Source organism: Schistocerca nitens, chromosome 1 (genome assembly GCF_023898315.1).
Source record: "Schistocerca nitens isolate TAMUIC-IGC-003100 chromosome 1, iqSchNite1.1, whole genome shotgun sequence".
In the NCBI taxonomy this organism is placed as follows: Eukaryota; Metazoa; Arthropoda; class Insecta; order Orthoptera; family Acrididae; genus Schistocerca; species Schistocerca nitens.
Genome location: NC_064614.1, coordinates 182,479,602 through 182,504,055, shown reverse-complemented (window position 1 = coordinate 182,504,055; position 24,454 = coordinate 182,479,602). Strand labels below are relative to the sequence as shown.

Below are 24,454 nucleotides of genomic sequence, written 5' to 3'. Positions count from 1 at the left end.
TTTTGCTGCTGTATTTTTGTGTATTCGATGGAGGTTCTACAATGGCAGAGTCAGAAACACAGGCAATCACCACGTAAGAGACGGTGAAATCTTTAGTAGAATAGTTAGATCAGTTGGCCTTGTCCAGTTTCACTAATCCCTCGTTATATTCGCCTGCCTCTAGTTCGGTTAATCCTTTCACGGGGAAAACAACGAACGATGTGGTAGCGTTTATAGATGGCCTGATGACAGCTGCAAGACTGAGCTTCTGGACAGGTGAGCAGTAGTAGCAGAAGGTCAAATCGCGATTGACTGGTGCACCAAATACACACGTTATACAAAGCTAAGACTTACGAAATGCGCTTACATTGAAATAAAGAACCTTAAAGCTGGCCTGGTGCAGAGGAATAGAATAACTTGATAGAATAAGCAACATAAAAGTGAATAACTATGAATTGACAGGGAATGACCAAGCAGGAATATATCTCTCGACCACGGCCACCACTATTTCTTTGAATTTAAGTACTACAGTCGACGCCTACACCGTTAACGTGTCGTTTTGAACACGCATATTTTCCTTTTCTCTGTGATATGCCCGAATATTAGGGAATTCAATTTCGTTATAAGGATTGCTTTTACAACTTGCCACACCTGTCATGAAACTGTCTGTTGGTTTTGGGTTGTTTATCACTAACAGACAATGTATGTTATCGTTTACAATTCTCGTCTGCTCCGGAACTAACTCCTCAAGAGCAATTTCACAGACAGCAGCTACTAAATCCGGTGATATTTCATGCCTCCGTCCTAGTCGATACATAAATTTTTACCAACGTATGGAGGATAACTTGAGACCTTAAGCATTCGTCTGAGACAGTTAACCATTCGAAATGTCTTTCTTGTAATGTTTCGAAATATACATCGCATGAAGCGGCGGGGGAATCGGTAGAAGGAACTAATTTCTAATTTAACAGAGTTAAGGGATAAACTTCTATCCATACTACCTCATAATGTTAGGGCTTACCTACATCAACTTCATTCTATATATACAGGGTGAGTCACCTAACGTTACCGCTGGATATATTTCGAAAACCACATCAAATACTGACGAATCGATTCCACAGCCCGAACGTGAGGAGAGGAGCTAGTGTAATTGGTTAATACAAACCATAAAAAATGCACGGAAGTATGTTTTTTAACACAAACCTACGTTTTTTTAAATGGAACCCCGTTAGTTTTGTTAGCACATCTGAACATATAAACAAATACGTAATCAGTGCCGTTTGTTGCATTGTAAAATGTTAATTACATCCGAAGATATTTTAACCTAAAGTTGACGCTTGAGTACCACTCCTCCGCTGTAAGATTGTTTGTATCGGAGACCACCGAATTACGTAGGGATTCAAAGGGAACGGTGATGGACCTTAGGTACAGAAGAGACTGGAGCAGCACATTACGTCCACATTCTAACACCTTTTTATTGGTCTTTTTCACTGACGCACATGTACATTACCATGAGGGGTGAGGTACACGTACACACGTGGTTTCCGTTTTCAATTACGGAGTGGAATAGAGTGTGTCCCGACATGTCAGGCCAATAGATGTTCAATGTGGTGGCCATCATTTGCTGCACACAATTGCAATCTCTGGCGTAATGAATGTCGTACACGCCGCAGTACATCTGGTGTAATGTCGCCGCAGGCTGCCACAATACGTTGTTTCATATCCTCTGAGGTTGTAGGCACATCACGGTACACATTCTCCTTTAACGTACCCCACAGAAAGAAGTCCAGAGGTGTAAGATCAGGAGAACGGGTTGGCCAATTTATGCGTCCTCCACGTCCAATGAAAAGCCCGTCGAACATCCTGTCAAGGGTCAGCCTAGTGTTAGTTGCGGAATGTGCTGGTGCACCATCATGCTGATACCACATACGTCGACGCGTTTCCAGTGGGATATTTTCGAGCAACTTTGGCAGATAATTCTGTATAAACGCGATGTATGTTGCAGCTGTTTGTTACAACACGCAACTGAACGTCGGAGGTTTCAAGCGTCAACTTTAGGTTACAATATCTCCGGATGTAATTAACATTTTACAATGCAACAAACGGCACTGATTACGTATTTGTTTATATGTTCAGATGTGCTAACAAAACTAACGTGGTTCCCTTTAAAAAACGTAGGTTTGTGTTAACAAACATACTTCCGTGCGTTTTTGTATGGTTTGTATTAAACAATTACACTAGCCCCTTTCCTCACGTTCGGTCTGTGGAATCGGTTCGTCAGTATTTGATGTGGTTTACGAAATATATCCAGCGGTAACGTTAGGTGACTCACCCTGTATATTAAAGTACAGAACAGAAACGCAGCTCGAAGAAAATACTTAACGGTAATAGCATTCGGTGTCCCACAAAAGCTGCAAATTTTTAGGTAACGAAGGAGGGAGGTACGCTTAAAGTTGGTCAGCGTGCAAAGCCAGTTTCGTTTCGTAAAATCTGAACTTGAATTGAATACGTGGAAGAATGATTTCTACGAAGATTTCTTCGACCTAGTTACACAGATTCATGCAGTTATACAGGAAAGAAAATCGCAAGCCAAGCACACGCGTAGAGGAGATGTGATTGATAGATAACACTATAGAAAAATTCGTTGCTGACACATAGACGATCTTTTTAATCCCTTAAAATGCTTTGTATAAAGACAATGAATCAGGTTCTGTGCAACAACTGCGTGCAGACCGCTCTTCATCATTTCGAGGGAAAGAAAAATTCGCTTGTGCAGTTGATGAACGCTATGACACATTTGTTTTCAACAATGCCAATGATAAGTATCAGGGTATTACCCTTTCTGCAGCCTTACACCTGTATTCAGGAACCTCAAGGCTAGTTAGAACCAAAAATTAAAAAAAGGACTGTTTACTTGCAGAATTCGCCGTAGCAAAATCTGGAAGATGGAAGAGAATAATTTTCAGTATTATGCCCGAAACGTATTCTTAACAGCTGTAGCAAATAATTCATTGCTTTTTTTGGACTCTTGGTCTGGTCATAACATCAATTTTGTCTGCACGAGTATGAAAAGATTCATCTACTCCATTAAGAAATTTTTCGTCATTGTTAAACATTTTCTGGAAATTGTTGCAAAATATAATTTTTGTTAGAGCTTTGTAATTTCAGATTTATCAACGGAATAGTGCTGTTAAACTTCGGTTACTTGTCCATTGTCAGGCTGCATCACCAGGTTTTACGAATTTGATGAAGTAAGCATGGTAGGCAGCACTGTAAGCAGAACGACCATTTCTTACTCCATCCCAGCTCTGTCTAAATAAAACTAGTGATTGCTGTGCCTTGCCTAAACGCATTAAATTTTCTTTTCCCACGTGCACCTGATGTAGAGAAAATATTTGTTTTTGTCATCCAATAGAAACTTCGCATTTTTGTGACAACTACTAGAGGTCAACAACTTGTCTCACTGTTAGTAAAATATACCTTATTCAAAACTTATCATAAGGGATCTGCTAGATAAACTGTTATAAAATATTTCATGCCAACATATTAAAGTCCCGAATGATAAAAGTTTGTAATGTAACATCATACAGTGCCTTTATTGCCTTTCCTCCTCTAGTTGCTTGTGTATCAATTACATGTGCAACAGTTTACCTGACGATACGAACTGCAAGTTATTCAAAGAGTTAAAGATATGCGCCATTTTTGGTATGGTTTAAGTGGTTAAAAGCTGCGTGTGTGCACTTACGACTTGGAGCAACGTGGCACTACGTTCTGTTCTCCCGGCTTCGTCTGCTTACTTGCCGCCTCGCGCGTCACGCAGGGAGAGCTGTACAAACAGCTGTTATGAGCGGTTCTTCGTGCGGCCGAAAACGGGTGACCAAAATTTTCTTTAAAAATTAACTGCAGTGCACCTTACTAACTAAAATCATGACAGAGAACATTTCTTTCTTCCATTTATACAATTAAAGTTCAGATTTTACGAAACTGGCTTTGCACGCTGTCTAACTTTAAGCGTATCCTCCCTCCTTGGTTATCTAAAAGATTGCACCTTTTCTGTGACAACGAAACTGCACTTTTGTTCTGCACTTTAATGCACTCACACACACACACACACACACAGAGTAGAAGGACAGGGAAACTACCACTAGGTGCTAAATAGTTGGACGTCCACGACTCTTCACAGAACCTGGGATTTGGAGGCTCGTCTGCATGACGTCGCGAGTCAATACGCAGTAGCATTCATTGTACTACTTTGCAGTACGGTTGCCAGCCGCGGTGGTCTAGCGATTCTAGGCGCTCAGTCCGGACCCGCGCGACTGCTACGGTCGCAGGTTCGAATCCTGCCTCGGGCATGGATGTGTATGATGTCCTTAGCTTAGTTGGTTTGATGTAAGTAATCCCTAACACTATGGGCCGGCTGAGGTGGCCGAGTGGTTCTAGGCGCTACAGTCTGGAACCGCGCGACCGCTACGGTCGCAGGTTCGAATCCTGCCTCGGGCATGGATGTGTGTGATGTCCTTAGATTAGTTAGGTTTAAGTAGTTCTACATTCTAGGGGACTGATGACCTCAGAAGTTGAGTCCCATAGTGCTCAGAGCCATTTGAACCATTTGAACCCTAACACTATGAGTTAGTATGGCTAGAAGTTATATCCCTTAACGCTGTTAAATTAGAAATTAGTTCTTTCTACCGATTACCACGCCGCTTCATGCAATATATATTCCGAAGGACTACAAGAAATACATTTCGAATGGTTAACTGTCTCAGGGAACTGCTTATGGTCTCAAGTTATCCTCGATACGTTGGTAAAAACTATGTATCAAGTAGGAGGCAGGCAGGAAATATCGCCAGATTTAATTGCAGCTACCTGTGAAATTGCTTTTGAAGAGTTAGTTCTAGAGCAGACGAGAATTGTGAACGATAACATACACGAGCTGTATGAGAAATTTCAGGTTAGGTTTCGACATGACGGGTTGGTCCATTACTTTTTTAGAAGCAGAAAGCACATCTATTACAGGCACCAACCTACAGCCAGAACCGAAATGACCACCTGGACGCGGAGTGCACGTATTTCTCGAACATTCCTTAGTTTTGGTGTTTATAGAAACATCGAGTATATCAGAATATACAAACATTACAGGCAAAAGATATCTGGAAAAACTTCCAGAAATGATAGGCACTAAATAACAAATAATTACTGGCGGCTCGTGTTTATAGTGGCAGCTCGCAGACGCCAGCCAGTGACTCCGACCGCTGCACTACACTGTATCCACTCCAGTTCTGTCTACACGGTTGCATCGAACGAAAATTTCGATGTTACGATGTCTTTACAAAAATTGTTTTTCTGGAGTGTGGCCTTTATGGAAGCGGAACTTAGATGATGAAATGGGTACATCTGTAGACGCTTCTGAAAAGTGTTGCTAAGTAATAATGCCGAAGATTAAATAAATTGTTCGGGAAACCAATCAATAGGTACTGCATCTAATACGGGCAGAAACAGGTCTGTGATACGACTTAACTAAAAGATGGCTGTGTTGATAGTACATATGCTACAACATTAAGGACAAGTTAATTTCCTTGTGGAGGGAACTGTGATGTGTAAAACTGTAGAGGGAGAACAAAGGCTTGACTAGAGTGCGGAGGTTCAGATGGATGTATGTTGGAATGGTTACCCAGAGAAGGTGATAAACCAAAACATGATGTCCAGTGCCGTCCACCATACTGTATGGCGATTGGTGGTGTTGCGTGCATGTGACGCGGTAACATAAGTATGTAAGTGGAGCAGACACGGACGGGGATCACCCTAGCGACGATATGGACTACAAATGTTGAAATCCACTGAGATAGGCGACTTTGGCAAAGGGCAGATTATTATTACGCAGAGCCTGTGAACGAGTACCCAGAAAACGGTGGAGGTGGTTCAGTCTTTACGTGCTACTGTCGTCAGCATTTACAGAAAGAGTAGGACAGTGAAACTACCACTAGGTGCTAAACAGCTGGACGTCCACGACTCTTCACAGAACCTGGGATTTGGAGGCTCTTCTGCATAACGTCGCGAGTCAATACGCAGTAGCATTCATTTGCTCTACTTTGCAGTACGGTTCGTAGCTTTTTAGCTGTTGGTGGTGATAGAAACAGCCGCTTGTATCTTAGCGTGACTCATTCGCACCTGTCGCTAGCCTGGGAAGCGGTACCTGTGTCAATTTGAGCGACAGAATATTCAAGCCACTAAGAATCTAAATAAACTATATTAAATATTATTCAATTTAGTTAAAAGTCAATTTACTGCCCTTTGTTTTTAAAGAGAAGATTGTGTAAAAATCTTAGCTTTCTAGCTGGCATACTTTCAGACTTAGAGAAAATTACGTAAAACACCCCAAACCAAACCTTGTAAGATTAAAGTCAGTAAGGGTTCACAACAGTTTGTCTTTTAGTATCATTTGGAACCATTACTGATGTTCGCAAAATGTAAGGTCAATTTGTTTGAATTTTCATAATTAAAAACGTTAACTATTTTTCATTTTCGTAACAAAAAATTCAGAAAATATCAGTATTTATTTAATGTGTTGTTGTGTGAGTAAATGAGAATGAGTGAGAGTGTGTACATGGGACATTCGCAAAAATTCAATATTATCTCATGTTAAACATAATATAACTATGTCATGGGAAACTGTTAAGCAAGCAAGTTGCAATGAAACATGTAATTTCCCCACCGTGCTGTTGACCTTTGTCCAAGGGTACTTTCTTTTGTAAGAAGGCAGCCAGAATAGCCATTTGCAGAGTAATAGTTTTCTAAAGTTATTTCAAGATTAGTTATCTTTTCGCTTGGTTTTTTTAAACATTTTATTAATATTTGCATGATGAAGTGACGTAAATGCATCTGTAAATGTTGATTGGCGTAAGACAGTTTTAGGGCGAGAAAGAACTCTGAGTATTGTTTTGATTTGCTGTTTATTTTGAACAACTAATCAGCGTTAAGCATTTCCCGCTCACTGCAAGTGGTTATAGACCCTGAAACGATCGGCAGTGAGGGAGTCGCTAATCAGCGATCGGACGTGCAGATCATGTTTAACGCTTCTTTCTTCAGTGTGAGTAAAATGAAGAAATAATTGGCTTCTCGCGTCCAGATTGTGTGGCCAGAATAGTAGTTGAATTTACGGACAGTTTCGTGAAGTCTGAAAGTTTGTGGATTGTTATGTTAGAAGGAGAACCGCGTGTGAACTTTCGGCCTTAGAAAAAATTCCGCGTGGCATGTTTCGTATTCGTTTATGGAATATTTGGAGAGCAGTTTCTGTTAAAGAAATCCTCTGAAAAGGACTGAATGTGAAATTCAAATATAGTAGCTGAGTATTGACTGTGAAGTCACGTATTCAATCGGGTCCGACTTCGTTGCATTTCTGGCTGCTTTGCGTGTGAAATGTATGGCATGACTGTGAACTGAGAACAGTGAACTTGTTAGTTAAGTATATTCGGGGTGATGGCAAATGTTTATTTTCGAACCTAAAGAAATAAAAGAACCTGTTGCAGAATTTTGCCATTTTTCTAAAGAGATAAAGCAATCGCCTTCCACCTGGAATTTATTATAAGGTATTAAGGGATAACTTGGTACTAGAGTTTACGCGGACTTCGCTAACTTAAGGATTGACGGTCTTTTTCTTTAATGCTGCTTTTAACATCGTCTGGACAGTATCTACGTATGATGAGAAACGGGCTGGTGATCAGATGCCGTACTCAGGTAGGTGGAACTTTTGTAGCGCACAATACGACGACAGTCAGTGAACAAACATTAGGGGCAACACGACTGTGTAACACGCCCCGCAGCATGCTCTGTAAAGTAGGACAGTTGGTGATTTGTGGCATCTCTGCCGAAAGAGCGCAATGCTGGTGCACGTACAACTGGTTCGGAGCACACCGTTCGTCGTACATTACTGAACATGGAGCTCTGCAGCAGACCACCCCTACGTGCTCACATATTGATCCAACGACATCGTCAATTACTGTTGCAGTGGACACGGGGCCATCGGGATTCGTGCGTCAATCGATGGAAACGTGTCGGCTCTTCGGGTGAATCACATTTTTGCTACTGTCTCGATGGTCGTTTCCGCAAACGCCATCAACGGCAACTCGAAACATGCAGTGCGCCACGGGCGCAGGCGGCTACGGGTAGTTTTATGCTGTGGGAGACATTCCTTTGCGCTTGCATGGGCCCTGTGGTAGCAACTGAAGACATGCTGACAGCTACGAACCACTGCATCCCTTCATGCGTGATGACTTCCCCGGCGGCGATGTCATCTTTCAGCAGTATAAATGCCGTTGTCTCGGAAACAGGACCGGGCTTCAGTGATTTGAGGAGCGTTATAGCGAACTCACGTCGATGTCTCGGTGATCAAATTCGCCTGACGTAGGTCCTACGGAGCCCATCCGGGTCGCTATGGGGCGTCATCACTGCGTACGCAAATTACCGGCCCGTTATTTACGCAAATTACATGACCTGTGAGTAGACATCTGATGTCACATACCTCCACTAACCCATCAACAACGTGTCGGATCCCTGATACACAGAATCAGTGACGTATTTAGCTCAAATACGGACAAACAAGGTATCAAGCAGGAGGTCATAATGTTTTCGCTCATCAATGTATATATATTGGTTGCAGAACCGAAACCGTTAGGGACAGCTGCAAAAAATTAGGCTTTAAATTGACGACGGCAATAAGTGAATAAAATGACATAAGCTCCAAACTGAAAATAAAAATAAAAACATGCTTAAATGCAATTCATTCTACGTATTCTGTAAATATCGATCTCTGTGATTTAAAATTCCTGGAAAATGGTTTAAATGGCTCTGAGCACTATGGGACTTAGCATCTTAGGTCATCAGTCCCCTACAACTTAGAACTACTTAAACCTAACTAACCTAAGGATATCACACACATCCATGCCGGAGGCAGGATTCGAACCTGCGACCGTAGCGGTCGCTCGGTTCCAGACTGTAGTGCCTAGAACCACTCGGCCACCCCGGCCGGCCAAAATTCCTGTTAGCGTAATGAGGAATATCAACGTTAATGTTGCTGAAAGTTGGCGACTCTGCTCATTTTTCATCTTCACGTACCTTAGTCATCGTCACTCTACTTAAAAAGTAAAACAAAAGGTAATTTACTTCTATTACTGATCAAAGCTTTGAGTTGCTTCTAGATACGATTGATTCGTGACCAATAAGAGAGTATTGATGTCTTTATTCATTTTATCATGATTCCAGGGCTTGAAATGAAGACTGTGATATAATTTCCACAATAAAAGCTTTTGAGCTAATAAGGTATGACATTGAAACCACTTATTACAACTGAGCTACTCGAATTCACAAGATAAGCAACGAATAAACCGCTTCCTTCGCCTCTCTGTCTCTCCTGTTCCTTTCCTCTTTAATGTCCTCTTCTCATGCTTCAACAATAGTGGATATAAGTCTTCCCTCTCCTTCCAAAAGATTCGTATCTGAATATGATCAAACGACTTTGGAACGTTCCAAAAACAATTACGAGTTAGTTTGCCTTCTCCAGAACGAACAGCCTCTTTATGAGGAATGATATACCATCTTAAACTAAAAAACTTGTGGTGTCACTGCCAGACACCACACTTGCTAGGTGGTAGCTTAAATCGGCCGCGGTCCATTAGTACATGTCGGACCCGCGTGTCGCCACTGTGTGATCGCAGACCGAGCGCCACCACACGGCAGGTCTCGAGAGACGTACGAGAACTCGCCCAGTTGTACGACGACGTTGCTAGCGACTATACTGACGAAGCCTTGGCTCTCATTTGCCGAGAGACAGTTAGAATAGCCTTCAGCTAAGTTAATGGCTACGACTTAGCAAGGCGCGAATTGTCACAGTGCATGTATCTTACGTCTCATTTGTATAGTCAAGAGAGATGTATCACAAGGAGTGATTAAAAGTTAAGTATATTCCAAAGCTACGTATTTTCTTTATAGCAGTCATAACTTATCCTGTTCCAGACTTGACGCCAGTCGGCGTGTGTGTACGCGTGCCTTTCGGCTTCCTTCTCAGTGTGGCGTGACTAGCTTGTTACGCCACAACAAAACTAAACTGCGTCCGAACGGGCCATGAAGCCCCAACGGCACTAACAGGCCGCCGTGTCATCCTCGGTCTACAGGCGTCACTGGATGCGAATACGGAGGGGCACGTGGTCAGCACACCACCCGACCGTATGTCAGTTTACGAGACAGGAGCCGCTACTTCTCAATCAAGTAGTTCCTTAGTTTGCCTCACAAGGGCTGAGTGCACCCCGCTTGACAACAGAGCTCTGCAGACCGGATGGTCACTCATCCAAGTGCTAGCCCGGCACAACAGCGCTTAACTTCAGTGTTCTGACAGGTGTTCCCACTGCGGCAAGGCCGTTGGCGATATACCATCCTGATCACTACTATTTCAAGATATGTAAACATAGATTTCGTGTATAATTCAGGCTATTATGTCTGTTAATGGGTGATTTTACATAAACTACATAACATTAATGAAGGATCGCTTCCTCGGAACCACCTATTCATCACCGTTGCAGGGCACAAGTTTGATGTTTGGCTCGAACGTGCTTCCTACATTAATCTCTAATAGTGCAGAAGCGTGAGGCCCTTTGATGTCACCATCCTGCTCGAAACTTCAAGCAGCAAGACGTCGACACGTCGGAAGAAAAGGTCAATGTTCAAATAATCATGTAAGTTGTAACGTGGATTAATGACCTCACACTGGCACGAAATTTCACCATTATTCTACCCAGTGTCACCGTGATCTTGTCACATTTTGGGAAGGTCGTCAGACCCTCTCTTACCCTCATCAGACCATCTCAACTTATTCCTTCTTCTGGCGCCTCTGTGGTGGAAGTCAGAAACGCGACGCCAAGCACTGAAGTCGCACGTTGTCTTACATGAGAACGAAGTAAACGCTTCAGATAGACCGCCGCTCAGGATCGAAATGAAGTGGCCTTAGTGAGTAGCATAAATGGTGTCAATTAAACCACCCTTTTTCTTGGTGCATTAAATTCCAGACATTTCATGGCCGAGAGCAGTTGTTGGCAGTGTGATGAGCAACAGAAAGATGTTCTTGACACCTTCTGACGCAGCTGACACCCCAGGAAGGTTCGACAATTCTCTAAGCAGATTGTGCACCAGCAATCCCACTGAATGTGATCGCGCCACTTTTTAGCGCAGAGCGACAGCAAATTTTGCTCTGGTTTACAGGTTGATACCATTAGTGCTCGTTCTGAACTATTCGACGAAATTTGAATGTGATGCAAGGCAACAAAAGTTGCTTATGCTTTTTCAGTCCCGTAGTTTTGTGTCATGATTTGGCGAGATTATGGAGTATTGAGACATTGACGATTGGTTCTCTGTAAGATTGGAAGTTGGTTGATTTGGGGGAGGAGACCAAACAGCAAGGTCATAAGTCCCATTGGATTAGGGGAGGATGGGAAAGAAAGTCAGTCATGCCTTTTCACAGGAACCATACCGGCATTTGCCGGAAGCGATTCAGGGAAATCAAGGAAAACCAAAATCAGGATGGGTGCACGCTGGTTTGAACCGTCGTTCTACCGAATGCGAGTCCAATGTGCTAACCACTGCAGCACCTCGGTCGGTCCCTCTAAGATCGGAGCAGTTTGGAAACACGCTTCGTGTCAAAGTCCCATCTTTGTTGAGCATATTAAGAATTACCTGAATGTATAGGCTGATGGTATCCTATAGACAGGCAACCCCTTGACAACTCTGATCGCCACGCTTACTAGCAAGCGTTATAGAAGCATCGTAGCCTCCCTGCAGACGCCTAGCACTGTGTCCATACAGGTACATTCCTAAACAATAAAGGTGGGCGGCAGGTACCGAGAATGTTGCTGAAGTGGCTGGTCTCAAAGGGACCTTTTGCCGTTTTATTATTCATTTGTCATGTCACAAATCTCACCTGGTTGCCCCCTTCCCAATGACGTCACAGGAGGGCTGGAAACATAGAGGGCTGTGCACGTTTTGTTGCTTCCGATCACGTTCGGGTTTCGTCGAATGGTTTTGAACTGTCCCAAGTCGTACTACCGAATACACCAAATTGAAAATTGGAGTCGCAGTGCACTCCAAATCGGTACGATCACATCAGTAGGTTCGCTGGCCTACAAATCGTGGGCCAGCAACTCTGTTGAATGTAACCACACCACTTTGGACTGCAGTGCGACCTCAGTTATTGAGTATTGTACACACGGTGGTTAGAGAAGGTTTCGAACGTACGGGAGGGGTGTAATCAGTGTCCAAGACTGTCAAGAACATCGCCCTCTCGTTCATCTCGATGCAAACTATCGTTTTCAACCGCGAAATGTGAAGCAATCAACGCCCCAAGGGAGAGGGAGGTTTTATTGATACCACTCCCGACGGCCGTTTTGTGTCGATTCGAGCGGCGGATGTGTCTGAAATATTTTCATACGAAAACGGCGTGACGTCAACGCTGGGCATCGCGGATCTGACTTCCATCGCAGAGGTGTCAAAATAAGGAATAAAATTTGGGTAAGAGGGGGTGTGACGCCCTTCTCATCGTGTGATATATGCACAGCGGCATTGGGCAGAATAATACTAAAATTTGATGCCAATATGACAAAATTAACTCACTTTACACTCAGCATGAACTTCTGAGCTATGGCCACTTTTTTCATATGTGTCGATACATCGGTGTCTGAAGCTGGCCGAATCCTAAGGTAACCTCGTACGGTCCCACGTTTTTGTGTTATTCTATATAATAACGTTGTAGACAATTCTCGAATAAGGTTGTAGACACCTTCGAGTCAAGTTTCTAACTTGTACGTTGCAGTAGGGTAGTTACGTGGTTTGTAAATAGTGATCCTTTATCTGTGTTGCGCAGTATATTTTAAGTTCAAAGTCCGAGTCCTGTTGATATCTTCCGGCTACTGTGGCCGAGCGGTTCTAGGCGCTTCAATCCGGAACCGCGCGACTGTTACTGTCGCAGGTTCGAATCCTGCCTCGGGTATGTGTGTGATGTCCTTAGGTTAGTTAGGTTTAAGTAGTTATAAGTTCTAGGGGACTGATGACCTCAGATGTTAAGTCCCATAGTGCTCAGAGCCATTTGAACCATTTTTTGTTGATATCTACATACTGACTGCATGCTGCCCGCTCTGCATCATTATGAGAAATCGGTTATTGGCGAAAGTCAGCACTGTAAAATACCTAGAAGTGAGTTAAAATGGATGACATAAAAATTGTAGGAACTGCGCCATGTATTATTTGCTGTACGGAAGTCTGGAACCGGACAGAGATTGGTTGGAAGATTGTATTTCATACGCCAAAGTGGTAGCCCCTAAAATGTTTTTTCGATGTGTACTTCAGTACTGCTTTTCATACTGAGACACTTACGAGCAACGTTAAGTTTCAAACAAGAACTGAGCGTTTTGACACAATTTTGTTTACTAAGTCAGAGAGTAGGCCCTGATGTAAAGGAAGTGTAACACCATGCGTAGTAGAAAGAAAAACCAGTCCAAAGTTGCGAATTTTGCTTTTTTATTCACTCCATGACTAGTTTCGGGGCGAGACCCATTTTCAAATCATGGTAACATAGTCGAAAATGGCATTTCGGAAGATGTGAAAACCGTGTAAAGAAGGTGCAACTAACAGTTACAGCGGATACAGATACAGTAAATGTATACACGTTTTTGACAAGGTTTGGACACCTTCGGAAATGCCATTTTCGACTATGTTACGATGATTTGAAAATGGACCAAGGCCCGAAATTAGCCATAGAGTGAATAAAAATGTAAAATTTGCAGGTTTTGACTGGTTTTTCGCTCAACTGATTAACAGCATTTGCTGACCAGCAGCTACTCCAGCATGCTTGAAGTTCATATACACTACAAGTAGGTTTACGGTAATATTTTAGAAAGCGCACGTTGAATGAATAGCCGAGCACAATACACGTCCGACCATAACTCAAAAAGTGACCATAATGCAAAAATCAGAAATATTTCAGCTTATGCCATGGAGGTATAATAAGTTGAGCCGCCATTACACCTCAAAGCAGACGTCCGCCATAGCAGTATGGTCGAGAATTAGCTTCTGGTGGTAGTGTTTTGAGAAAAAGAGGAAAAAGGCCTATATCATGTACAGGTGTACTGGTCATAAGGGTATCACGTATCATTCATAAGCGGACTCGTTCAAGCGATATGTTCCTTTAGCTACATGAATTTTAGTTGCGCTGGTTGCTTTTACTGTAGTAGTTTTGTTTCTGTAAATGGACTTCAGATTTCCTCTCAATACAACTCAAAGAACGCTCTGGTTGAACACATGGACTCGATAGAAATTAGGAACAAGAAGCAGTTTTTAACACTAGACTGCTACTGTTGAGGATCTATTAACATGACGGAGCCAACTTCAAAGCAATGTACAGCGCACTTCCGCTTATTTTACCTCCATGGCTTATGCATATCCTGCACGTCGTTTACGACCGAAGTAAGGCACGCAACGATTTTGTAACTCGATGTAACCTACTGAACGTAACACATAGTGGCTAGCGAAAGAAAAAAAAATTATTTTAGGTATGGATACATAAATTTTTCCTCGCGTTGATAGTAAACGAGATACCATGTGTAATGTGCTTTTTTCATGTATTTACGTTATTTTCCTACAACTGTCTAACTGCAAACTGTTTACTTTTTTCAACCATATTTGGAAAAGCAGTTGAAATTTTTAATGTTCGAGTTATAGGATAAAGACAATTTAAGTTAGTTCATCTCAGCTGCGGTGATACTAGTAGATTGTTTGTATTGTTCTCTGTCCATAAATAATCATACTATAAGAAAAACACCGGAATATATAGTACATGCTAGTATCCATTTTCTGACAGTATTTGCCAAATATAGGTACCCTGTAATCCACTTGCCTGTGCGGCAAGCAACAGTGAGTTCACGCGGCATCGATAACAGGTCTAAAGCTTCCACGTAATTACTGGACGCCATATCATATGCCGGTAAATTGCCTCCGTTGCTGATGGGGTTAGCACAGGCTAAAATCATTTGGCTCCATAAATGCAATTAATTACGAGAACAACCGTGCATCTCTGGCATCAGAGCAGGTAACGGCCTCAATAGCCTGAACGCAACTTACACAACATTTGTTCCCTTTCTGAAAAAAAATCATTCGACGGAGATAAAAGCTTCAAATTCTGTAGACTGCCCTTAATCAGTCGTAGATTACAAGAAAATATTTGTGTAAGATGGGTAGTTTACGTAACAATGTATTTGGAACTGTAAAAACAGCAGTACTGTGCTTAACGTAATTATTTCGTTCCATGTTGTTCTGAAGGAATATTTTCTCCCAATTTCTTCTATTACTTAGATTCTGAATGGTGCTTGTTAAACACTTCACGTCAACAAAGAAAGAGAATATAAAATTAATGTAAACAAAGCTGGGAGAGCCTCAGTAAATTTTTCTATACCAACCAACTAATATATTTGCCAGTAACGTAAGGGTCATTGTGATAATTAGAGCCGGCCGGAGTGGCCGTGCGGTTAAAGGCGCTACAGTCTGGAACCGAGCGACCACTACGGTCGCAGGTTCGAATCCTGCCTCGGGCATGGATGTGTGTGATGTCCTCAGGTTTAATTAGTTCTAAGTCCTAGGCGACTGATGACCTCAGCAGTTGAGTCGCATAGTGCTCAGAACCATTTTTTTTTTTTTTGATAATTAGAAACATTTATGTGACCAGCCTGTAGTCGCACAACACACAAATAATTTACACGTAGCCTGCAAGCTGCATCATTTCTGTGGACATCGTGCGAATGATATATGAAAGACAGAATTAGCAACATTTTGATAACGTAAAATTAATTTCACAGTCTCACACGGGACAAATGTGTTTGTACTCTCCTTCGATATTTCACAGGCGGATCTGACGTTATCCTTCAGTAACATTATGGGAACTTCAACATTCTATTTATTGTAGAAAGCCAGTAACATTATGGGAACTTCAACATTCTATTTATTGTAGAAAGCGGAGAACTAAGTTCACTTTAGGGAGAAATTTACTAAAATACCTTCTTTTTCTTAACGTAGTGGCATGTCTGAAATGGACTTCAGAATAATTAAAATAGTAAATTATTATTACAGCTTCTGAAAAGAAAAAGAATCTCGCAGATATTATTGATTGACCACTGAAATAAACATTTATTTCTCTATGTGAGTGCATTGTACTTTGGGTCATTCTATCTCAGACAGCCGGCCGCTGGTGTCCTTGCGGTTCTAGGCGCTTCAGTCTGGAAACGCGCGACCGCTCCGGTCGCAGGTTCTAATACTGCCTCTGGCATAGACGTGTGTGATGTCCTTAGGTTAGTTAGGTTTAAGTAGTTCTAAGTTCTAGGGGACTGATGACTTGAGATGTTAAGTCCCATAGTTCAAATGGTTCAAATGGCTCTGAGCACTATGGGACTTAACATCTTAGGTCATCAGTCCCCTAGAATTTAGAACTACTTATACCTAACTAACCTAAGGACATCACACACATCCATGCCCGAGGCAGGATTCGAACCTGCGACCGTAGCAGTCCCACGGTTCCGGACTGCAGCGCCTAGAACCGCACGGCCACCACGTCCGGCTAAGTCCCATAGTGCTCACAGCCATTTGAACCATTATGTCAGACAGCATATGTGCAAATAAAGTAAAAAAAATAAATTATGCCTGTCATTTGCAGAAAATCATATATACTATTTCTACAAAACCGTTAATCATTATATAAAAATGCATAGTTTCACGGCGATATGTACTAATAAACGTTTCTCGGGCTTCCAGCCACGTCAAGTGGTTTGAAATCCACGAGCTTTCGGCCGTGCACTCCTCGGCCATTGTCAAGTGGTGGCTGTCTTCCAGTTGGTGCTGACGTCCTTGTATAGCCGCACTGCCTTCCGTGACGTCACTGGTACCCGCTCCAGCACCATATATGGGAATGTTTGCGTTGGGCGGCCGCCGCGCCGGCTTCAGCCTTACGATGGCCGGGTCCATTTCTGTGCTTATCTGCGGGACCCCGTCTCTATTGAGCGTGTTGTCACAAATTTTTATTTCGATCGCTTCTTTTATCAGAAATTGTTGGTCCGTGTGATAATAAACGTCTCGTCGAATACAATACGACGACTGTTTTGTAATGCATGCTCTGCTACAGCTGATTTCTCTGGAAACCGTAGACGAAAACATCTCTCGTTTTCTACTCAGCGCTCTTCAATGGTACGCTCGGCATGGTACTAACAACAAGTGTCAAGGCTTTAAAGCACGTTAAGAAGAAAATAGTGGATAGGCAATCTCTAGAAACCAACTCAAATACGGAGCTCGTTTACTCGTTCCCATAACCGGCGACGCAACATACGCGTAGAAGGTAGCGAGCGCTACGAAACGGACTTAGGGTATGACCTCCTCTCTCATGTCACAACGCGTCACGCCACATTGGCCTGATCCCGTGGTCTCCAGAGCGGGATAGAGGTCCACACACAGCGGCAACATGCCGCCGTCGTATTCAGTCTACAGATCTACTTGCTTACGAAATACAAGCCAGCTGCCTCCATGTTGATGACCTACACTGTGAACTGGGACTATGTTTGGTGGTGGATTCTTTATAGCATTACGATGGATCTGGGATTTATGAGCAGACTTGCAGTATTTCACAGCGTTCATTGCTTGTATAACCACAGCAAAACAGGCGAACTCCCACCTCAGACGAACTTTTCGTTAGCGTTTTGGTTCAAATAAATGGAACAGAAGCAACGCTCCAATAAGATTTATTGTACTTAAAATTTTGTATGGTTTATTCTGCAAAGTGTAGAACACAGCAGCCTGAGCATTAGAGCTCAGTCTGGCACAATCAACTTACTGCTAATACTACTGCGTAAATTTGTATTATATTGCAACCTTTACCATACACTGAGTGTTAAACAGAAAAAAATGTTGTTACAGGTGGTGAAGTGTCAATGATAATGGGATCCTTGAATGTGGATTCAAAACAAAGGCTACTTGCGTGGACGGGATTTCAAATGGTTCAAATGGCTCTAAGGATTATGGGACTTAATATCTGAGGTCATCAGTCCCCTAGACTTAGAAATACTTAAACCTAACTAACCTAAGGACATAACACACATCCATGCCCGAGGCAGGATTCGAACCTGCGACCGTAGCAGCAGTGCGGTTCCGGACTGAAGCCCCTAGAAGCGCTCGGCCACAGCGGCGAGCTGCACGGGATTTCTCCGCTTCAACTTTCATTTACGAGGGTTGAAACTTTAATAGTGGAAACTATTTATTTACAGCTCCTACAAAATAGATACGTGTTTCAGAGTTGTACTGACCTTCAAAGTAGTCACCAGCACTGTGTATTACCCGTTGTCAGTGATGTGGAAGTCGTAAGATACTCTTAGCAGTGCCAGTTGTGTTGACAGTTCGAGCGGAGCGGTCTATTGCCCTACGAATTTGTAGCAGTTCTGAAGCGAATGCCGTGAAGTGTTTTCTGCAGTTTAGAAATCGAGCTGAACTCACGAGGGCTTAAGTCAGGGGAGTGCAGGTGGTATAGCAATTAGCAGCTCCATCAGTCAAACAGATCAGTAACAGCTTGCACTGAACGCGCTTGAGCATTGTCCTGCAAAACGATGGTCAGGTCCTGCAGAAAGTGTCATCACTTCTGTCTCCATGCTGTTCATTGTTGGAAACAACCTACGACTCTACTCAACAAGGTAGCACAGAGGCATCCCTCTTCCTTTCGACCAACACCTTAAGCAATCACAGACGAAATACACAATTTACAGTGACACAATAACTAGATGTGCATAAAAAGGCAATTAAAATCACTGAAAGCTTATGACTAAAGTACAGATTCTCAGATAATTCACTGCTTTCGAACATTCAGGTCGCACACAGCCTCTCTATGTTTCATAAAAAGACAAAGACGCGAAAAAAATCGCAACACCAAAAAATAGTTAATGTACAGTAATGAAATTCGGGAATCCATTTTTCTAGGTAAATATTTATGTGCTTAATAGTCCAAGATCATACGTTAAAGTAATTGCGAGATAAGCCATTGCAAATGTGAAATACCGTTACGGATGTAACCGCCAGAGTGTTGAATGCAAGATTGTAAACGTGCATACATTGCTTTGTACAGGTGCCGGATGTCAGTTTGTGGGATGGTGTTCCATGTCTGTTGCACTTGGTCGGTCAACACCCGGACGCTTAAAGCTATTTGTGGATGACGTTGGATATGTCGTCCGATGATATTCCCCATGTGCTTGATTGGAGACATATCTGGTGATCGAACAGGCCAAGGCGACTTGTCGAAACGCTGAATAGCAAGATGTGTTACAACAGCAATACGTGGGCGAGCGTTATCGTATTGGAAAACATGCCCTGGAGTGCTGTTCACGAATGGCAGCATTTAGGTCGAATCACCATACCGACGTACATTTATTTAAATAGCGTATGGCTCATAACACAACAGTAAAAATTACAGAAACAACACGATTTTAAAAAAAATCACATATGTATAAACAGAACTATAAATAAAAGTTTGTGTATAAGGACACCCCCAATTGTAAATTTACACTCACAGAAGAGCAATCAGAAACAAACGTCCAGCCTAGATAATATATAGTCGATTGCCTCTTGGGTCGCCATTATGAAATCCTGTGGGTCACCCTCATATGCCCTTAGCGGGCATTCCTGCACGATGTGTTTGACCGTCTGTCTCTAAGCGCCACAGTCGCAAACGGCGGAAGGAAGTTTACCCCATCTGTGTAAGGAGTCGGCGCATCTCCCACAGTTGGTTCTGATGCGATTAAGAGTTGACAAAACTTTGCGAGGGCAATAAAACCATTTTGGTTTACTAAAGATGCATGGCATACTGTGGCAGTTTACTGCTGTTCTGCTCTCCCATTCCTCTTTCCATCGGTCACGTTTGCAGTTCTAACATTCTGCGTGGTGTCTGTTTGTTCTATATCGTGTCTCCCTACCACTTCCGCGCAACGACGCTCTGAGCGTATTTTTTAGGGAATTGACTAGTTTGAACCTGGGACCTGTTGCTGGTAAGGAGACGCCAGACCACACATGAAATGTAGAATTCAGAAGAGTTCAGTGAGACTAGCGATGATATAACCAAATACTTAATGATTTCAGCGTCAGCTCCACTTCACTCCCTGTAAAAGAATCTTAATACTAACTAAATTTAGTGGAAGGGGTTCAAGGCTTTCCTATTTTTAGTTAGCTGGTAAAATAACGTCGAAAAAGCAGTCAAGTTTACCACTGGAAATTTATTCTACTCACAAAACATTGTTTATAAATTGCACTATTAATAAAAGGAAATCGCCCGGGTTCCCGGGTTCGATTCCCGGCGGTGTCAGGGATTTTCTCTGCCTCGTGATGACTGGGTGTTGTGTGATGTCCTTAGGTTAGTTAGGTTTAAGTAGTTCTAAGTTCTAGGGGGACTGATGACCATAGATGTTAAGTCCCATAGTGCTCAGAGCCATTTTTTTAAAGGAAATATTTTAATACAGGATGGTAAAAACCAACTGCGATCAACGAAAATGTGAAAGAATATTCCCTGAGCGGTTTCCAAGTTCTACAATGGATCGAAGGATGACCTATGCCATATCACATCTATAATATAGGTTTATATTAAGTTTCACAACAGAGAAAACTATCAAAATGGTTTACAGTGACCCTCAATTATCTTTAATTACTTATCTAACTTGTCGTAAATTACAGTGGCTGATGTGGCTTCTCAATAACTATATAACAGAAAAATCATTGCGTTTCACATTTTTACTTCAAGTGGCAAATGTGAACACCATGAGCTTTAATTGACGATCGACACTAGTATTACGCAAAAAGGGGGTGTAACAGATGAGACTTCGGCAGTTCGGAGCGAAGCTTTATGCGCTGTTATGCGGCATCGCGTGCGTTCATTACCTTGTCGGTGTTCGTCAGGGGGCAGCGGGCAGCACAGCTCCGCTCACCTCGCCGTCTCGGAAGCAACTCTCTCCTAACTCCTCCTTACTGCAATTTACCGAAGTTGGTATAAAAAAAAAACTATCTGGCTGTGTTTTCATCTGACCAATCAGGGTCTCAACGTTAACCTTAAGCTCCGCCTACAAAAATTCTGTCGATCCAATGAGAAACTTTATACTTTTCGTGGTGGGGCAATGTTTCTAAAGTTTGCAACGTAACAGAGCCGCAAAAAAGTCTCACGCTAAAACTTGCTGCTGGGGTGGCCCTTTTTGTGTTATCGTAAGATCTATACTGTTCTTCTGGAGGGCTCTAGCTTTTAACATGGGCTGGGAGGTGGTCCTGACGTAACAGAGACGCGAAAAAGTCTCACGCTAAAACTTGCAGCTGGGGTGGTTCTAGCGGTTAGCTGGCGACGTGGGTGTCCGTCCCTTATTGTAGGGCCTTCCGGCTTAACACGGTTCTGCCCTCGGCTTCTGTTCTCGTTTCTCCCCTCGGAACTGCGACTGTCTCACGGTGGGAAGGTATGACATGCATTTAGGCATTCTTGTGTTAGTCTGTGGTATTCCATTTGCTCACTCGTTACTCGTATTACTTTGGTTAATTTAATGTCACGATTTATTCGGAGCTATGTGACATACTACTGGATTTGCTTATCATGTCAGGGTTTTCATGGAAGGTGTTGGATTTGCCTGACACCTTACACAGTCATGGTGTGTGGGATAACCTCGAGACTGCTCTTGCTGCCATACGAAATCGCAGCCTAGACCTTAACTCCAGGCGCAGGTCCAGCGTGTCTAGCAGGCAGAGGGGTTGGTTGCAGGCCCTCAACTGGCCTCTTTCCGACCAACACACGGTCATCACTGGCCCAGCTTTAAACAGAAAACAAAAGAGATCTACCCTGCCCTCTCATGAGCTATCGCCTGACACCACTGAAGTAGAAAATGGTGATTGTTTGGAATCGGTGGAAGGCACGTTACAGAGCGACTCGCTCCGATTTGTCCTTGAAGTAATCGATTTGTAACAGATCATTGTGTCACTGTGGTGATAACTGATGCTCAAAGTTCTTCTGCAGATGCAGTGTAGTACGTCAGAGCCATACGCTAAACACAATAGTCAAATGGTTCAAATGGCTCTGAGCACTATGGGACTTAACTACTGTGGTCATCAGTCCCCTAGAACTTAGAACTACTTAAACCTAACTAACCTAAGGACATCACACACATCCATGCCCGAGGCAGGATTCGAACCTGCGACCGTAGCAGTCGCGCGGTTCCGGACTGCGCGCCTAGAACCGCTAGACCACCGCGGCCGGCTAAACACAATAGTCCTCCCACTCGATATTGCCAGTGGCTGTCCGGATCCCGGTCTTCTTGCGAGCACACATTCTCGTGACCACAGCTTTCACCAATCATGTACAGTGGCTACATTCCTGCCACGTCTTTCTGCAGTATAGCAGAAGCCACATCAAGCTTCCCGTAGCACTATGATCTCGTTCAGACTGAGTGAGTTTTTGATAATGGCGTCTTTGTCACCATAAAAGTATTTTTGACCGTTTTCCTTTTTTTTTTCAGCCGTCAGTCTTCTGACTGGTTTGATGCTGGCCGCTGCGAATTTATCTCCTGTGCTAACCTCTTCATCTCAGCATAGCACTTGCAACCTACATCGTCAATTATTTGCTGGATATATACCTATCTCTGTCTTCCTCTACAGTTTTAACCCTCTACAGCTCCTCAGAGTACCATGAAAGTTATTCCCTGATTTCTTAAAATATGTCTTATCATTCTGTCCCTTCTTGTTGTCATTGTTTTCCACATTTTCCTTCCCTTTCCGATTCTGTGCAGAACTTCCTCATTCCTTACCTTATTAGTCTACCAGATTTTCGACGTTCGTCCTTAGCACCGTATCTCGAAAGCTTCACCCACCATACACTGCTGTGCTCCAAGTGTACATTCTCTGAAATTTCTTCCTCAAATTAAGGCCTATGTTTGATATCAGTAGATTTCTCTTGGCCAGGAATGTCCTTTCTGCCATGCTAGTCTTCTTTTGATGTCATCCGTGCTCCATCTGGTATTGGTTATTACGCTATCTAAGTTGCAAGAATTCCTTAACTTCGTCAGCTCCGTGATCACCAATTATGAAATTTTCTCTCTGTTATCATTTCTGCAACCACTCGTTACTTTCGCCTTTCTTCAATTTACTCTCAATCCATATCCTTTACTCACTAGACGGTTCATTCCATTCAGCAGATCCTGTAACCCTTCTTCACTTTCATCGAGGGCAGCTATGTCATCAGCGAATCGTATCATTCATTTCCATTTCCATCATGAATTTTACTTCCACTCCTGAACCTTCCGTTCATTTCCATCACTGCTTCTTCGATATAGAGACTGAACAGGAGGGGCGAAAGACTACATCACTGTCTTACATGCTTTTAATTTGAGCACTTCATCATTTGTGTTCCATTGTTACTGTTCCCTCTTGGTTCTTGTGCATATTATGTATTACCAGTCTTTTCCTATGGAAATGCAAATGAGCGTTTGGCGTCGTTGGCCGGGAGGCCCGTTGCCGGGCAGGTCCGTTCGCCTTGGTACATGTGCTATTACATTCGACGCGACATTGGGCGACCTGTGCGCCGGATGGGGATGAAGTGATGAAGACATCACACCACCCAGTCCCTTGCCGAAGAAAATCCCCGACCCAGCCGGGAATCGGACCCGCGCCCGTAGGTCGGTAATCCGTCACGATGACCAATCAGCTATAGGGGCGGACGTCTTTCCCTATAGCTTACTCCTATTCTTTAAGGATTTCTAACATCTTGCACCATTTGGCATTGTCGAACGCTTTTTCCAGGTCGACAAATCCAATGAAAGTGTCTTGACTTTTCTTCAGTCACGTTTGCATTATCAACCGCATCGTCAGAATTGTCTCTCATGCCTCTTGCTTTCCTAAAGCCAAACCGATCGTTACCTGATACGTTTTCAATATTGTTTTCCATTCCTGTGTATATTATTCTTGTCAGTAACTTGGATGCACGCGCTGTTAAGCTGATTGTGAGATAGTACTCGCAGTTGTCGGCTCTTGCAATTGGAACTTTGTGGGTGATGTTCTTCCGAAAGTCTGCTGATATATCGCACGACTCATCCATTCTATACATCAATGTGAATAGTCTTTTTGTTACCACATCCCCCAATGATTTTAGAAATTCTGATGGGTTGTTATCTGTCATTCCTACCTTACTTGATCTTAAATCTTCGATAGTTCTCTTAATTTCTGATTCTAATACTGGATTCCCTATCTCTTCTAAGTCTACTTCTATCTCTTCTTCTATCACATCAGACAAACTTTCCTATCATAGAGGCCTTAAATGTACTCTTTCCACCTATCCATCCTCTTCTCTGCATATTACAGTCGATGTCCCGTTGCACTCTTAATGTTACCAGCCTTGCTTTTAATTTCA

General features: G+C 42.9%; 1 protein-coding gene and 1 non-coding gene across 2 annotated transcripts in view; both read right to left on the bottom strand.

The window, feature by feature from the left end:
- LOC126235491 (acid sphingomyelinase-like phosphodiesterase 3a) overlaps positions 1 to 24,454 on the bottom strand; it is a 513,776-nt gene that overhangs the window by 24,275 nt on the left and 465,047 nt on the right. The window lies entirely within an intron of this gene.
- Trnap-ugg (transfer RNA proline (anticodon UGG)) lies at positions 8,918 to 9,001 on the bottom strand. Its single transcript has one exon. It is a non-coding gene; the product is annotated as a tRNA-Pro (tRNA).